At 47.1% G+C, this 18,539-nt stretch overlaps 1 protein-coding gene across 2 annotated transcripts in view; it reads left to right on the top strand.

The window, feature by feature from the left end:
- The first annotated feature begins 655 nt into the window (after positions 1–655).
- LOC142564724 (atlastin-2-like) overlaps positions 656–18,539 on the top strand; it is a 96,582-nt gene continuing 78,698 nt past the window's right edge. Inside the window, exon 1 of one of the 2 annotated variants that reach the window (XM_075675861.1) lies at positions 656–806. The gene's annotated coding sequence lies outside the window, so the exon portion shown is untranslated. Of the gene's footprint in view, positions 807–2,907; positions 2,984–18,539 lie in introns of those variants that run through there. The other variant, XM_075675860.1, reaches the window with a different exon arrangement.

An 18,539-nucleotide genomic window follows, 5' to 3' on the forward strand; every position in this document is an offset into this window, starting at 1 on the left:
AACACACGGGATAGAAGCCAGTCGCGTGCCGTAGTTTGTTGTGTCGTTGACAGTGCTTCTCTGTCTTCTTCGCATTTTCACAGAAAAATAGGCAACACACTTCGCATGTGTGGGGTGGCCAAAGCTTCAAGGAATGTCGAAGAAGAATTGTTGCATGGTAAGGGTCTCAAATATCGCCGAAAACATGCTGGCGATACGGGTTCTCATCATTCGCCGCAAAGCCTCATCAGGGGGAGCACCGGTAGCAAAAATGGATCGTCGCTTCGGCGCGAAAATTCTTACTCTCATTCTTTCCTTTGTCTCGTCAATGTTTTTTTCCACTCCATCATAGTTAGACGCGTAAGTAACGAAGTTCGTCTGCAGTGCAGCACGCGGTTGAAAGTTGGGAATGCCACTTGCCACTTCTATTGTTTCCTCCTTCTTTACCGCGTAGCGTTACATAGGCGGCATGACTGCACGGCGGCATTGTGTTGTATGTTAAAGCTAGTGAAGTTTGCAAGAACTGAAATTGTTGGTTTCATATGGCGCGGTAAAATCTCCCACCAGCTGTCGCACAGTGCATGTTTTTATATCTACTTTATGCATGGCTTAGCACATGTTTAAGTGTTGCTTATTGCTACATGCATAACGCTTCTTGGTTCGCTTGAGCTGCGAGGTTTTCACCCTGCTTCGTCTGTAAAGGGTATAAATCACGCTGTGAGTTATACACATAATGTGCGGCTCTGCTCCCGGCCGCGCCAAATATTTTAACAGTGGCAGTCGGGGCGGACGCACGGTTGATGCGGGAGCACATCAGGATTTTACAGGTTAGTGGCTTTTTTTTCATTGACCTTATTTCAGTACAACCACCACCCTTTGTAACGTGCACGCTCTGCATTCCCTTGTTTTTTCCCAAATTTCGCAATACTCAATGACAATGCTCTGTACTATGATTGCCAATAACGCACCTTTATTTCTATACTTAGAATAGAGGACAGTACCGTTAGCGATCTGACAGAAGTTGTGTCCATTCATTAGAAGCTGCCAAACACTGTTAAAGGACCGGTGAAAGTGCTGAATTTTCTACATAGCAGTAAAATAAGTGGTAATATTTATTATGCGAAAAACTGAGTGGCAAGCGTTCGGGATTTGATATCGAGCTTAGTAGACTTAATTTTTTAATGAACGAGTAATTTTAGAAATATAGAAATGTCCGTTGTTTCTATTCAACTTGTGATCATGCTTGATCATTCGCGAATGCGTTGGTGGGCGTCGAAGATGCGATGGCTTCATGGTGAATAACGGCTGCAGGGTGGTCGTTAGGGATTTTCCACGGATGCTGTTGGACGGTGAGCTAGCCGCTGCCTTCGCATTGCTGCAGAGAAGTTTTCCGCTGCATTACGAATGAAGGGAATAGAGTAGATGTCGTGTCGGTCGGGCTTAGTGACGGATATTTACAAGCTACTTGGGTGTGGTCCAAAGAAGCCTGGTCCTTCATGCCTAATCCTCGCATGCGGCGCGAAATGGCGCTGGCTGCACTTGTGGTGTGATATACCGTGGTGGCGTAGAGCCTCGTTAGACCTCTGGTTGATTACAGGCAAATATAAAAAAAGGGGACACTAGAAATTTAAAATGCGGAATTTTCCTTCGCCTTCAGGGCCTCGTTTTCCGGTGTTCTCTCCTACGCATTTCTCCCGACAGCCAGCGGCTCCATCTTTCGGTGCACAGCAACTAGGTAGTAGCGCACTGCTAACAACCGCCCAATACGGGACGCCTGCGGCACCCCGGGACACGTAGCGCGCTTCTGCCGCAGACGCATCGCGGCCTTTGTGTGCACTGCGTAAGTACCTAGAAAGAAAACTGGCGTGCCTCATCATCGTATCGGGTGGATATGTTACGTAAATCCACAGAATACAGGTTTAATTGTTTTATATGAATGTGAAATACCCGTCTTTGTATTTGCGCTGGTGAAGTATAGTCTCTAAAATATGGATGCTGTATTGAACAGGCATTTACTCTATGCTGAAGAAGGTGCTCTGTGATCAGAGTATTCAAACAATACGAGAAAGGTTAGTTTACGAAGGATCGTCCCTCACGCTCAAGAAAGCCGAGGAAATCGGACGAAGCGTACAGGAAGTTCACAAAGAACTTACAGTCGTCAACATCTCGTCTGTTCAGGGCGTCTCGATGCAACGCCAAGATGGCGTCGACAGCCATGATCTTCCTCGTCCGGGCGCGCAAGATGGCGGTTCCCACCACCCTTCTCTCTCGACGTGGCGGCTTCAAAATGGCGCTCGTAGGCATGGCGGAAAGTCACGACCTTGGGAGGCCGGCCAACACGGCGCCCGACCCGAACTCGCGAAGCCAATCGAGACATCGCAGCCCATTGCTACCGATGTGGTTCACCTCACCGCATCGAATCTGATCCAGGCTTCCGGCCAAGCACGTTACCTGCCAAGCGTCCGGAAAAGTGGGACATTACGGTTCAGTTTGCCGTTCGAAGAACCGAACGCATCGATAGCCCCTGGTCGAACGCAGCTTGTTTCCGCTACCACGGATACAGAATCAGCCACTACCTGAAGTCCCGTCTCTACTTACAATTCAAGATTTGGGCATTGACATTCAAGGGTCCTCGCTTACATGTCAAGTGTCAGGAGTTCCAGCTGACCCAAGCGTTCAGGTTCCGTATCCTCCACACAACGCTCCAACAGAGTTCCCGCATCTGTTCTCAAGACAATTGGGACTTGTAAAGGTCTTGATCCACGGCGTTCGTCTCCGAGAAATCGCAGCCGCGAACTTCAGCCTTCCTTGCTGCTAAGGGCTGTCGTCTGCTACTGCTAACGCGCGAACTGTTGGAAGCGCCCTCTATGTGGCTGTCAGTGGCGCCTCTATAGGTGGCCTCCGAGGCGTATAAAAGGTACTGCTCTAGGCCGCCCCAAGTATTTTAATAGTGGCAGTCGGGGCAGATGCACGGTATATAGGACAACGCATCAGTATTCTACCGGTGAGTTCCGTTTTTTTTTTCATTGACCTTATTTCAGTACATCCGACTTGAATGCAGAGCGTGCACGTTACGTTTTCTTTTTCCAAATCGTGCATTGTTCACTGCCACTGCCCTGTACTACGATTGCCGATAACGCCTCTTTATTTCTATACTTATAATAGAGGACAGTACTGTTAGCGATCGGATAGAAGTTGTTGTGTCCATCCATTAGAAGCTGCCAAACACGTTTAAAGGACCGGTGAAAGTGCTCAATTTTCTGCACAGCAGTAAAATAAGTTGTAACAATTATTATGCGAAAAACTGAGTGGCGAGCGTTGGGGATTAGATATCGAGCTTACTAGACTTAATTTTTTAAGGAACGAGTAATTTTAGAAATATAGAAATGTCCGTTGTTTCTATTCAACTTGTGATCAAGCTTGATCATTCGTCATTGCGTTGGTTGGCGTTGAAGATGCGATGGCTTCATGGTGAACAACGGCTGCAGGGTGGTCGTTAGGGTTAAGACTTTTCCACGGCTGCTGTTGGACGGTGAGCTAGCCGCTGCCTTCGCATGACTTCAAGGAAATTTCGTGCTGCGTTGCGAATGAAGTGAATAGAGTAGATGTCTAGTCGGTCCGGCTTAGTGACGGATATTTACAAGCTACTTGGGCGTGGTCCAAAGAAGCCCGATGCCTCGTGGCTTATGGTAGCGCGTGGCGCGAAATGACGCTGGCTCCACTTGTGGTGTGATATACCGTGTTGGTTTAGCGCGTGCTTAGACCCCTGGTTGATGACAGCCAAATATAAAAAAGCTGACGTTAGAAATTTGAAATGCTGAATGTTCCTTTGCCTTCAGGGCCTCGTTTGCCGGTGTTCTCTCCTACGCATTTGTCCCGACAGCCAGCGGCTCCATTTTTCGGTGCATAGCAACAGGGTACTAGCGCACTGCTAATAATCGCCAAATACGCGACGCCTGCAGCACCCCGGGACACGTAGCGCGTTTCAGCCGCCGACGCGTCCTGGCCATGGTGTGCACTGCGCCTGGAAAGAAAACCGGCGTGCCTCGTCATCGCATCGCATGGTTATGTTACGCAAATCCACAGAATACAATTTTATTTTTTTCATATGAATAATAAATACCCGTCTTGTATTTGTGCTGGTGAAGTATAGTTTATAAAATATGGATGCTGTATAGAACAGGCATTTACTCTATGCTTCAGATGATCCGAGTATACAAACAATACGAGAAAGGTTAGTCTACGAAGGATCGTCCCTCACGTTCAAGAAAGACGAGGAAATGGGAGGAAGTGTACAGGAAGTTCACAGAGCACTTAGTCTTCAACAGCTCGTCCGTTCAGGGCGTCTCGATGCAACGCCAAGATGGCGTCGACAGCCACGACCTTCCTAGTCCGGGCGCGCAAGATGGTGGTTCCCGCCACCCTTCTCCATCGACGTGGCTGCTTCAAAATGGCGCTCGACGGCATGGCGGAAAGTCACAACCTTGGGAGGCCGGCAAACATGGCGTCCGACCCGAACTCCGCGAAGCCAGTCGAGACATCGCAGTCCATTGCTACCGATGTGGTTCACCTCACCACATCGAATCTGATCCAGGCTGTCCAGCCACGCAGGTTACCTACCGTGCGTTTGGAAAAGTGGGACATTACGTTTCAGTTTGCCGTTCGAGGAACCGAACGCATCGATAGCCCCTGCTCGAACGCAGCTTGTTTCCGCTACCGCGGATACAGCATTAGGCACTACAATCCTGTCTATGCTCACAATTTAAGATTTGGGCATTAACTTTCAAGGGTCTTCGCTCACATGTCAACAAGTGTCAGGAGTTCCAGCTAACCCAAGGGTTCAGCTTCCGTCTCTTTCACACAGAGCTCCAACAGAGTTCGCCCATCTGTTCTCAGGACACTTGGGACTTGTAAAGGGCTTCATCCTCAACGTTCGTCTCCGAGCTTGAGTACAACCAGTTTCAGCGAAACTGCGCCCTCTACCTCTGGATCTCCGTGAGCAAGTCTCCGCCGTACTGCAGTAACTGGATCAGCTGATATCATCGAACGAGGCTCAGCGTCCTAGTGGATTTCTCCGCTTGTCATGGTTCGGAAGAAAGAGAATTCCATTCGAATTTGCGTTGATCTTTGAGAACCCAACAAGGCTATCGTCATAGACACCTTTCCACTACCGAGGGCTGTCGAACTGTTGCATCGACTCGCTGGTGCTACTGTGTTCAGTAAGTTGGACATAGTCCGCTTATCAGGTTGTATTGTCCAACAGAAGCCGTGAGCTCACTACATTCATTATTCACGACGATCTCTTTCGCTTTAAGCGAGTGTGTTGCGGATTGGCATCTGCGCCTTCCGCTGTTCAGCAGATAATGTCATCTCTTTTAAAAGACTCTCCAGGTACCTTGTGCTGCCTAAGTGATGTTTTGATTTGGGGTCGCACACAAGCTGAGCACGATAAAAATCTACAAACTTCGCTTTCCAGAACCCCAGCTGCTGGCACGGAGTTAAATGCAAAGTGTGTATGAAGAGTCCCAGAACTCACTTTTCTTGGACATAGGTTCAGTGCAAATGGCATTTCGCCTCTTGCAAGAAAAGTGAAGTCAATTGTTGATGCACTGCAGCCAACTGACAAAAAGTCGCTGCATTTATTTCCTGGTCTGACGCGAAACTACTCTAAACTTTTCGTGCAGTACGCTGAATAGCTGGAACCGCTTAGGAAACTGCTATAGCAAGGGCAACCTTTTATCTTGGATCAGGATACAGAGTACAGCTTCGAGACTATTAAGGAAGTAGTTGCATGCGAATTCGGTACTTACGCCAAAACTGTTAAGACGTACGTGGACCGTCGTCGCGCAACAGAATGCCCTCACTTTCGTCCAGAAGATCTTGTACAAGTACGTAACACGATAAAGTCCGGTCCTAAATACTCGGGTCCATTTAAGATTTACCGTCGGTTAGGTCGCAATACTTTCAAGCTTGAAAATGACAAACGTACCCGCCGTGGTTGCTCAGTGGCTATAGTGTTAGGCTGCTGAGCACGAGGTCGCCGGAGCGAATCCCGGTCATGGCAGCGCATTTCGATGGAGGCGAAATGCGAAAACACCCGTGTACTTAGATTTAGGAGCACGTTAAAGATCCCCAGGTGGTCGAAATTTCCGGAGTCCTCCAGTACGGCGTGCCACGTAATCAGAAGGAGGTTTGGCACGTAAAACCCCATAATTTAATTTTTCTTAAATGACAAACGTTGGAATGCTTTTAAACTTGTGAAATGCCCTGCACGACAGGATTTTCTTGAAACCTTAACTGAACGGAGTCATTCCAGTGACTACCCAACCCTTGATGACGGTTTGCAACCGTTTGTTCCAGTTACTACTGGTATAGGGGATACTTTATGTTTCTTGTAGCATAAACGTGCAGTACGCACATCATCTCTACGGTAGCAACCGTCATACAAATTTATGTTTCATGCCAAAATGTTTTCAACTTTATTTAGGTCTTTAGCATCCTCATGGATGGGACTATCCCAACTTCTTGGGAGTGTAAAGTGCTTTATACGGACAATGTCAAAGCCACGACAGCCACAGAGCTGTGTCGAGTCATGCTCAGGGCGAATGAGCCACACATCAGTGCTGTCCCAGGGGTCACAGAGATGTTCGCACTGTCTACTTTTTGTACTCTGTGAACTTTGTCATGTGTGATCCGTGTGTGCATCTCGTCATATTCCCAAGACGGGTACTAAAGCTTCTCAGAACTGTAGTGTAATCATGTTTATTTTCAGTCTTCATGTTGTGTATTTCTTTTAAAATGGGATAGTCAAAGATGTCCGCTTAGAACAAAAAAATGTGCGATAGGTACATGTACCTGAATTTTCTATTGTATAAGGATGTCGTCACCAAACACGCGTGTTACAGTGCTAACACGTGTTCTTCTTTCACTCATGACTTGCTTTGTTGCGAGAGCGAGTGGCGCATTTTTCTCTCAAGGGAAAGGTGATGTGATATCCTTGTCACCTTCCAGTTTCGTTTTCGGATCGTTTACGTAAAGGCGCCACTCGGCGCTAACAGCTGTAAATTGCCAGCTGCGTTCCCTTTCGCTGGAATAAAGAGATTCTTCGCCATAGAGTAACATAGTAAACCACAAGATCGGACACTCGAGCCGTTTCGCGGCCGAGCTCTGGAGCTTCGATGATTCCGCTAGGTGGCAGAGTACATCAAGAAAAATGCGGCTGTGGCTGCGGCTAGCAGCTTGACAGGCGGCACGACCCAACACGTGCGAAGCCTTGTCAGGCTCTTTCTGTACAATGCACCTGAGCATGGTTGTTGGGATCTTCTGCCAGCGTCTGCTTCGTTGTCGTTTCATGGTAAGGAAACAGCAAGTTCTTCTGCGCATTGTTAACGTCTCATTCTCTTCGCATTTCGTTATGTCTCTGTTAGCCGCATGAACGAGTGACGGCGGCCTTGCAGCCATAAACAGCTGCTGCCCATTTGCTACGCCGACTTTCATTTCATGTTTTTTTATGCTAGCGATAACGGCGATGCGGCAGCGTTCGAGCTGCGAGGCACGTTCGCTACAAAGACGAAGTTCGAAAATGGTTTGTTAAGAAATGCGGCCTATGAACACATGCCGTTCGGGGCACAGAGCTTTATTTTACGCGCAGCGACTGCTGAAAAAGTATAGTGCTCTACTTTTGCAAAAAGAATGTAGCTATTTCTAAGGCGGTACACGTGCAATATTTGCAGTATTGCGATAATGCGGTCTCTCTCAAACTCTGTAGCCGACTATATGCGCTCGGGCGTTGTTAGCTGTTCTGCATTGGGCTGAAGATACACGTTTTCACGTTTTGTGTATGGAGTCGTTACGGCAGAACGTTCCTTGTCTCTTAGAATTTATAAAAATGCTTCCTTATCCAAAAAATACACATTATACGAAGGTACGCAGCATCTACATTTTAAACCTTTGCAGGCTCCAGTGTTGCTTCTACGAAGGAACGTAGCGCCTACATACAATAGCTTTGAAGCCTTCAGTATTGCTTACCTTCTGTATGTTATTCTACGTATTGCTGGAGTCTCCACCATTTCCTCAATATACGCAGTACAGCCAAAAGATATCGTGCATACTCAAGGGCAAAATTCCAAGTATCAGAAGACGATTGCACGGCTTCGAAGACAGCAGGTGAAGACCCCCAACACAAAGTGCTTAATTTCAGCTCTTTAATGAAGGACACACTGGCTTACACATTGGAGATCAGGATTTTGGCGCGTCCTCAATTATTTTTGCAGCCATTTTATTTTGGCACGCTTCCACTGACACACTTTTGCTGCCCTAGTTCACCCTCCTTCGCAGAAGTAAAAGAAAAAAACGTCATATTTTTTTTTCCTTCTAAAACAATCCCATTTTGAGCAAATTATTTGCTGTCGTGTATGTGCAGTTTTTTTTCATTATCTGGATAATTGCAACACGTATTCTATGTACTTTGCTTGTTCAAAGTTACTGCCATCGCACCTTAATTTTCGACTATTCTCCATTATACCGGTGTCACACGACGCCTTTCAATCGCGATCAAGTCCGATCCGGATTGAAATTCTCGACTTCTATTGGCTCCATCGCGCAGCTTGCACAAAGGAACCAATCGCGACCGAGAAATTCAAATCTGGTTGGGCTTGATCTCGCTTTAAAGTGCGCCATGTGACACCCGTATTACTTGCATTGTGCTGTTTCTTCTTGGTTTCATGTATCTGCCTCTTACATTCTTGCAGCAATAAATTGTCTATTTTCGTTTTCACTGTGCAGCAAGTTGATTTATATTTAGGGAACACGGCACACTCATTTACGATACACCTTTCATCGTGAGTTACTAGACGTACAGTGTCATAAGTGATAAAGTTCTGCATCCTCAATAGTTGGCATGATTGTTACAGCTTGAAACAGCAAATATGAATTTAAATGAAACTGACATGAGTGAAACACCTTTGCGCGCTCGTCGTCAACACATATAAACAACGGCACAAGCGCATGGGAGAAATCGCTCGATTTAAGCGAAGGTATGGGTCACCAAAGTAAAAGAAACAAAACTGAAATTGGGGCCTCCGAGATTCGGCGGCGTGCGCGACCATCAATGAGGCTGGTGAGTTTCGCCGATTCCGCTAGGTGCCCTGAAAGCCAAAGTCGGCCGCAGGCGCCTATGGAAGGCGCCTACGTTTACTACGTTTTTCTGTGTCTTCGTCTGGTGACCGACTTGAGCAGCCCGGCTCTTCTTTGCGTCGCTGCGCGCCCCGGCCTAGTTTAGGCCTCATGCCGTAGGTCCTTCGTCCGGCCGCCCCGTCAAAGCTACTACAGGAGACATATTAATAAAGGGAAAATGAGACATCCACCCGTTCGTAGCAATTGCTACAAAGGAAACCCATACGGGTTCCTCGAAAGAAAAGCCTCATAGTTGAAGAAAAATTCGTCCTGGTCCGGGACTCGAACCCGGGACCACCGCCTTTCCGGGGCAGCCGCTCTACCATCTGAGCTAACCAGGCGGCTAGCAGATGGCAGAGCGAAGTCGAATTTGTCGACAACACGAAGCAAAGGCAAGAGTTTGACGTAGTAGTTCTGCGGAAACCCGCAAGGTGGAGAGAAGTAATTAATAAAGGGAAAATGAGACATCCACCCGTTCGTAGCAATTGCTACAAAGGAAACCCATACGGGTTCCTCGAAAGAAAAGCCTCATAGTTGAAGAAAAATTCGTCCTGGTCCGGGACTCGAACCCGGGACCACCGCCTTTCCGGGGCAGCCGCTCTACCATCTGAGCTAACCAGGCGGCTAGCAGATGGCAGAGCGAAGTCGAATTTGTCGACAACACGAAGCAAAGGCAAGAGTTTGACGTAGTAGTTCTGCGGAAACCCGCAAGGTGGAGAGAAGTAATTAATAAAGGGAAAATGAGACATCCACCCGTTCGTAGCAATTGCTACAAAGGAAACCCATACGGGTTCCTCGAAAGAAAAGCCTCATAGTTGAAGAAAAATTCGTCCTGGTCCGGGACTCGAACCCGGGACCACCGCCTTTCCGGGGCAGCCGCTCTACCATCTGAGCTAACCAGGCGGCTAGCAGATGGCAGAGCGAAGTCGAATTTGTCGACAACACGAAGCAAAGGCAAGAGTTTGACGTAGTATTATTATTATTATCCCTTTATTAATTACTTCTCTCCACCTTGCGGGTTTCCGCAGAACTACTACGTCAAACTCTTGCCTTTGCTTCGTGTTGTCGACAAATTCGACTTCGCTCTGCCATCTGCTAGCCGCCTGGTTAGCTCAGATGGTAGAGCGGCTGCCCCGGAAAGGCGGTGGTCCCGGGTTCGAGTCCCGGACCAGGACGAATTTTTCTTCAACTATGAGGCTTTTCTTTCGACGAACCCGTATGGGTTTCCTTTGTAGCAATTGCTACGAACGGGTGGATGTCTCATTTTCCCTTTATTAATTACTTCTCTCCACCTTGCGGGTTTCCGCAGAACTACTACGTCAAACTCTTGCCTTTGCTTCGTGTTGTCGACAAATTCGACTTCGCTCTGCCATCTGCTAGCCGCCTGGTTAGCTCAGATGGTAGAGCGGCTGCCCCGGAAAGGCGGTGGTCCCGGACCAGGACGAATTTTTCTTCAACTATGAGGCTTTTCTTTCGAGGAACCCGTATGGGTTTCCTTTGTAGCAATTGCTACGAACGGGTGGATGTCTCATTTTCCCTTTATTAATTACTTCTCTCCACCTTGCGGGTTTCCGCAGAACTACTACGTCAAACAGGAGACATATTTCAAAGGTTAGAACCTGTTGAGACACACTCACGTGCCAACTCGGACCACAGCGCCTAGTCATTCGGAGGCCTCAATGAAAGCTTCACTAAGCAGGGCCTCGCAGCAGCATCCAGTATTTTCAGCTGGCAGCGTAAAATCTGGTTTCAGCCAACACCTCCTGAGTTTGAGCATATCGGACTATGTATGAATTACGGCGCGATTGCATAGGCTTGTCCACAACATTGTTTTGTTTTTGTAGTTTTGCTCCGTATTTTTCACTTTTAGCAGCAAATTTTTCCATGCAAAGCGACAAACGCTCCAAACTTCTCGAAGCATTCGCCTTTATAATTACGCGATTGACGCTGGCAAATGTGCTTTTTCGAGCATCAACACTGTATGGACGTGCATCGATCCATAGCATACTGGGTAGAACACCGGATTCCGGCACTGAGGTAACCGGGTTACCAAGCATTTAAGGACATATAATTCGTATTCTTTATGATGCGAAATTTTCAGCTAGATGAGAAAAAATGCATGCTTTGCCCGAAGATGGAAGCCCTCGCAGCAATAGTAATGGTTAGCGCTACGCTGGAATTCTCGAATAGCGCTGCAATTACACGCCGTGCGACTGTTCGCCGGTTTGGCAGAATATTTGTCAAAATCTTTAACACGGCACTCACAGCACAGGAAGCCACTGCGCAGCCTTTAGAGGGCGGCGCTAGTTGAATGACATCACCTTCAGACTGTGAGAACTGAAATTGCTTTCCAAGCTGTAACAATCTGAGAAGGTATATGATAAAATTACTGGGTGAAGATAACGGACGTGTGTTGTGAGGGGAATTCATGTTTTTGCGCGTGCTGCTACTCTAAAAAAAGTCTTACGAATAATTCAATGAACAACAGACTTGGATTGAGCAACTTTGGAGGTTGAATAGTATTGCATATAGCTTGAGTATACGATGTGGGTGAACAAATAAATGTGTACGGAACGTCGCGCTGAAAGAGAAAATCCGCCTGTAGTGCCCGTATATTTGTCATCACAACAAAGCGACAACGAACGTCCAAGCCCCTGGGAAGAGGCCAGGAAAGTTTCGGTGGAAAATAATTGCTTCATCGCCTTGTATATATATTGCATCTCCGGAGCCGAAGTTTCGTGATAAAGGCCGACTGCAGCTAGTTTCACTTTGGGTAAATTGGTAACCAATAGTATAGACCAGAATATTTATGGCTACGTAGCGAGAGTGCCAGCCGCACCGCTACACTCTGCACCAGCTGCAGCCTTCTCATTGTACTTGCGGCGCCTGTTGGGGTGTTTCAAAGACTTGTCTTCACCGCACCTCCTGCGCTGTTCGCTTATCGATTTAGTTGAGAAGCGCGATATACCGCTGATACTCATCTATTGCTCGTTACTAGTACATGTCTGTCGATGGCTGCCCCAAACACCAGAAAAAGAGGACGCTGCGCATAATTTAGCGTTGCTACATACACGGACACACGAGAAGCTGGAGTTTGTGTGGCGTGTATTTGCTTGACGGATTTCTCGCGGCGCCTGATAACCACCACTGTATAGCTACTTTCATTCAACATAAATGACTTCGGGCCCCGAAAGTTTGTTCGGTGGGCGTTATCCTTTCCAATGTAAACATAGCGATAGCGTAAGCCGTGACTTAGTGTACGACCTCAAACCGCGGTAGCGCAGGATCGCTAACCACTAGCCAGCAATCTCGAATGACAATATTGTCTCGGTGAAAGTATCCACGTCAAAAGAACAAGCGCCATTGTGCACCTGCCTTTGCACAAATATTTTAGATAACCAAGAGTTTTTCTTTCAGCTATAGGCTGACTTGTAGTACGCAAGGGCCCATAAGTGCCTTCCGACGTTTGCATGGCGTAACAGTCTATTTTGATTCCTTTTGTATGTTTCGAAAGAGAGGTTACCTTAAAGAGGAGCGACGCAGTGCGAGTCGGCGCCAGCAAGATGGGAACCATTAGTGACAAGGACAGAAGGGCTGCCCAGCTCGGGACGAGCATAGCGGCCGCAGTATTAGCTCCAGCAGCTGTGCTTGCTGGTCCCTTTGCACCGCTGGTGGTATCAGTTGGACTAGGAATGGCCGCTGCCGGATGCAGTGCAGGACACATGGTAGCTTCAAGCATACCAGGCGATGATGAAAAGTAACAGGTTAGTGTCTGCACTTGTCGCTATTGTGGCGGAGTCTGTGATAAAATATTCTATATGTTCGTCATCGAACATCGCAGCCAATTTCATTTATATAATAAATAGGTTAATACATTTACTAAATTATGGGGTTTTACCTACCAAATGCAGTTGAGTTCACATATTAAAAAAATAAGGAGAGTTTATGTCCAAACACATATCAGTGACGCAATTTTCACATCTAATGCAACTTCACATTATCTGCAAAGAAGCTGATAATGCCGTAGGCTTTTAAAGTCATACATTCTCAAACAATCTGAAAAGAAAATTTAGCTTCCTTTACGGTATTCTACAATTTCATACTTGTATTTCCGTGTTTGTCATGTTTGAATGCCCATTAGTTTAACCCGGGTTCCTGCCTAACTCATTTCATTTCTACATTTTCGCAATTTACAATTACACACTGGTAGTAGCAAAAAGCCGCAGCTTCGCCCAAAATGCCAAGCATCCCGTGCGATTGCAAATTAGTGGACAGCTATACAAAGTAAGGATAGTAGTTTCATCGGCCGTACAAACTTGTAAACATTGCCACACTAACTAAATTAAACAGTATGGGGTCCCGCGTATTCAAAGAAACCGGAACACATTTCATTTGATGACCGCGGCGACTCGCTGGTGAAATGCCAGAGTGAGGAAGCGCGGCAGCAGCATCGAGGGAATTGACCTTCGTGCTTGAACAGCACGCAGCAAACTTTGTGCAGGAGGGCATGCGAGGGGAGGCGAAGGCCCAATATTGTCGGAGGCCGAAAACTTATGAAATGAGCATTTCAAGATCAACTTATATGTTGCAGGTGAATAAACGAGCATTTCAGCTTATTGAAGAGTTGTAGTGTGCCGAAGAGGTGGTGGATGTTCGAAACACCCTAAAACTTTTAAACCTAAAGCTACTGCGGTTCTGGTGCAGCACTCGAGAAGAGACACAAATAAATTTGCGCTCTAAGCAAATGGACCTTGTAATCTTTCTTTTTTATCAAGAACACGACGACTGTGTTTTTTCTTAGCTAGTATTGTCCTAACTTATGTAGTCAATCAAACTCGCGTGATGTCTTTGAATAAAAAAATGCCCTACTATATAAGATGCACAAAATTAGGCGTGTGCTCATGCACGCAAGCGCAAAAAACACGCGGGCTAATTCCAGACCACGACTGCCCGCTTTATGATGTCACTTTGTCGGTTAAAAAAAAAACGAGTATTGCATTTGGGATCCCTTTTGCTTGGAGATTTGAAGTGTGCATTTGTCTGGCTGAGCTTCAAAAAACGTTTACTGCGTTCTCCGTTGCACTACTCTGTCGGGGCACAAAGCTACTTACGAAGAATCTTTCTTTATTTGCAGGCACATCAAAGAATGAAAACCCTATGGCGCCCGAAGGCAAATGACGGACGTCTCGCTTTTAAGGGCCGTCTGTATGGGTAATTGAAGAGCAAGCCAACGCAGTGTAGAAAGGCCTATTTAGGGTTTCTGCAATTATCTAAAAGCTTTGATGACATTTTATGTTATTAATAACAATTAGGCGTGTCGTACAACATTTATGCTATACTGGCCGTTTTTCATTACTTTAGCTGGAGAATGGCATGTGCGAAATCAGCGCAAAATGCGACTGACTTCTGCCCATTCCCCAGTCCTGGTCTTATTGACTGCGTCTTCAGCATTATCTCACATTTGAGAGAATCATCACGTATTCCCTTTCCGCATTTCTTCCTCAAGTAAGTGCGCATATCAACTATGGGGTAGGAGGAAGAAAAGAAAGCGATAATCACTGGCAGGTTAGCCAGTGTACGTAGCGGCTGGCTACCCTGTGTTGCTGAACGGGGTAAACGAAAAGGACAGGAGGAAGAAAGGCATAAAAGAGATTACAAATTTACACATAAACGTGATCCAACGTGTCACATCTCTCACAGTCGGTCGCTCAATCCACATGTCACTTTAATTTTGCAGCAATGCGTTCAAAGCCTAATGTTTCGAACACGGTCTCTGCCATATGGTGTTTAGGACTCCATCCTCCACTAGAGGACAAAAGCTATAGCTTGCCCAGCACCATCGAGAGCAATTTTGTTCATACACAGTCGCGAGCACTTCCAGACAACTAACTATTGACAGTCTTCTTGAAGCCGCGGTTGCCGCAAGCAGGACGGTCGCAATTCCAGTGCGGAAGAAATACGCAAGTGTGAATTCCACGCCGGAGCCACAGGTGGTAGAGAAATGTTGCTCCAGCTTGTGAGGTACTTGGTGGAATACACATTGGCCGACGTGTATCTGAACTGTGGAGACTTGCATTGAGAAGTCCTTGCTCCCCTGACAATGTAAGTTCGTGCAGAATGGCTAACAAGTCAGCGGTCATGGTATTGTGAAGAAGTAAGAGGTCTAGTGCAGCAGAATATGTAGTAAACATGCGCATTGTGCAAAGTAGGAATCAGAAGAAAAAAACAATATCTTACTTATTATTTGCAACATATGTGCAACTTTTACCTTGTTTTACATATGTGCAATTTACCTTGTTCTGCAGTCACATTCCTCTGCGCATAAGTTATTCGTCCATGCTATGGAATTAAAAATTTATGTAAAACTTCAGCACTTTCAGGTTTTTCATATTTAAGCATGATCGAACAATATGCAACCTAATGTTCTTAGCAATCTACCGAAAGCAATATAACATATTTTTACATCAAAGGGAATATTTTTTGAAGCCATTTGTTTAGGGCTCTCTTGGTCAGTATTACGTTAACTTATGAATACCTTGTACACACCTAGTAAACGAGAAGAAGCGGGGTTAACCAAGGGGCCTGAATTTTATTACTCATATCATAAGAGCCCAACAAACACTGACGCCAAGAACAACATAGGGAAGATTACTTGTGCTTAATAATTGAAATGGAGAAATGATAAGTTAATGGAAATGAAAGTGGATGAAAAAGCAACTTGCCGCAGGTGGGGAACGATCGCATTCGAACAACCTTCGAAACAACGAACGATCGAACAACCTTCGCATTTCGCGTGCGATGCTCTACCAATTGAGCTGCCGCGGCGCCGTTTCCCCATCCCCTTTCTTGGGTAAAAATGTTTCCTGGTAGAACCCTGGGAGTGTTAGTCAGCGCCGCCACTCACAGACCTTGGCGGCGGATGTTGAACATCCTCTCTTCCGCAGGCGTCACGAGAAAATGATATTTTTGGGTGAAGGCAACCGGTCAATAAACCCCCCCATGCTACCTGAAGGCATTGTGGCGACACACTCCGCGCATACTTCTGCGCACCCTCCGTCTTCTTATCATCTCGCCCCGCATAACACAGCTGCACGCTGGACTGCATGGTCGATAAAACATAGCGCCACCGCCACGTCAGCGGAGGTATGCGTCACCAACGGTGGCTATAAAAACAGGCTACCTGGCTGAGAAAGAAGGCCTTCTACTTTCCGCTACTGTGACGAACGTAGCGTTGGTATGCCCGTCCGCTGCCATCGTTAGTCGTATGAATGAATAAAGCCTTTATTTTAAGGAAGGGGACGGCTCTAGGCCGCTGATGGGGATTCGGAGGGAAGGGAATGTGGGTACCCAGACTGTTGGCTGAAACACTTCATCTCAGTCTGGGATCTTCCGCTTTATGCAGGCTCAGGTGCATGTTCAGTTCCGCCGCTCTCACATGGGCTGATCGACCCCCTCTACACTGCTCGAAACAGGCCACTTTGTCTGCCATATGTCGCAATGGCTTTCTGTGCTTCAGGGTTAGTTTGCATTGTAATTCCTAGTGTTCTAATGTCTCCGTGTAGTAGATGCTGAATGCTGGATCTCCCTTGTGAAAAAGCTGCACAGCTCCAAATAAGGTGTTGCAAGTCTGCTCTGCATGACTCCTGGCAATGTGTACATCGGGTGTAAGTCTTCGCAATCGTAGCTTGTCTGGGTTGGTGCCATTTCTCAAGTATGTGTGGTGTGTATGCAGCGTTGGCCATAACCTTATTCAAGAAAACCTCTTCCGTGCGGGTAAGCCCGCCCTTGTCGTCAAACAAATGTACTGGTGTAGCTTCTAATAATCTTCGTTTACTGTCTGCTTTTATTTTAGTACGAATGTAATGCATCAGTGCTCTGCTAGGAGAGCCTGCAGCCAATATCTTTAGGTATGGATTTTGGTCCACGGGGTTTGGCGAGGAAATGGAGTGTGGGGAGCTGTACGCGTAACCAAGCCCACCCGCTTGCGCGGCAGCTGCGTGAGCGGCTGCGTTTCCCCCATCCGTGCCGGTGTGCCCCGGTGTCCATAGGATTTCAACATTTGTCCCATTGTCCTGTATTCTCTTTAGCTTTTTTCTCGTGTCGTTGGCCACCGCATCATCTGTCGTAGGCCCCGTTAATTCGGCCACTGCTTCGTACGAATCAGTAAGGATCCGATAATTATTTCGCACACTCTGCTCTACAATGTCTCCCATGTCAATGGGAATGGTGTTGACCGCTCCCCATATAGCTAAGAGCTCAGCGTGCAAGGTTGCACCCCCAGGAAGCTGACATGTGTGATAGCCATTGTGTTGGGGTGCAGATGTGCTAACCCAGGCCATGCTTGCTATGTCGTTTGTGATTGCAGCGTCCGTGTAGATGTCAGTGGTGTGCTGCGGCGTGCTTAATCCCAATCTCTTTTCAAATATTTTTCTAGCTTCCGCGTTTCGTCTGGCGATAGGGCGTTGTTGCCTCCGTATGCCCAGTGGTGCTTCCCATGGTGGCGTTATGGTCGCTTCCGCGGGCTCTGGCTTCGCATGGACTTGTTTATCCCATGCCATGATCTGTTTTCCTTGGGTCGTGTTTTCCAACCGGGATCGCATTCGAATTCGTGCTTCACTGATTATGTCCCGTATGGGTGGAATCGCTACGAGCTTGAGCAGGTCCTCGTTCCTCGTGTGCTTTGGTAGCCCAGTGATCGTACGGAGCGTGGCCCTGTGTAACTTTTCGATGTCGCCGAGGTCTCGTTCAGAGAATTCGTACAAGGGTGCCCCGTAAAGAATCCTTCCAACCGCGACCGCTTTTGCAAGCGTTTGGCACGCTTTCGACGCGCTCCGCCATACTTACTCGATATTCGTCTAACCATGTGCAACAGCGGTCTCCATTTTTGCTTTAGTGTGCGAATCCATAGCTGGGGGCTGTTGCAGCTAGCAATCTGTGCTCCAAGAATCCTAATTTGTCCATTGGCCGACGTAATATCGCTTTGGCCGATGTGTAAAGTGATCTGCTTGTTTACATTGGTCGCTTTCTTTCCGTCTACGCTGATCAATTCTGCCTTCTCTGGCGAGAGTTGCAGTCCCAGGTTATCTAAAGTGTTGCTAAGGCTCAGGATCGCTGCTTGCAGCTCAGTTTGCATGCTCTGTATGTCGCAATAATCCGCCGCTTCCGTCCATATTGTTATATCGTCGGCGTAAATAGTAAAACGGGCTGAAGTGTCTCGCTCAAGACTTTCTGCCACACGTGTCATGGCCAGATTGAATAGCATAGGTCCGAGGATGGAGCCCTGGGACACTCCCCTATCCAAGTAATAGGTCTTCGGACTCCATCCCGGTGCCTTGCCATGGAGCTGGATTGGTCTGCTTTGGAGGAAGCTACGTATCCAATTGTAT

Source organism: Dermacentor variabilis, chromosome 11, assembly GCF_050947875.1.
Source record: "Dermacentor variabilis isolate Ectoservices chromosome 11, ASM5094787v1, whole genome shotgun sequence".
NCBI lineage: Eukaryota > Metazoa > Arthropoda > Arachnida > Ixodida > Ixodidae > Dermacentor > Dermacentor variabilis.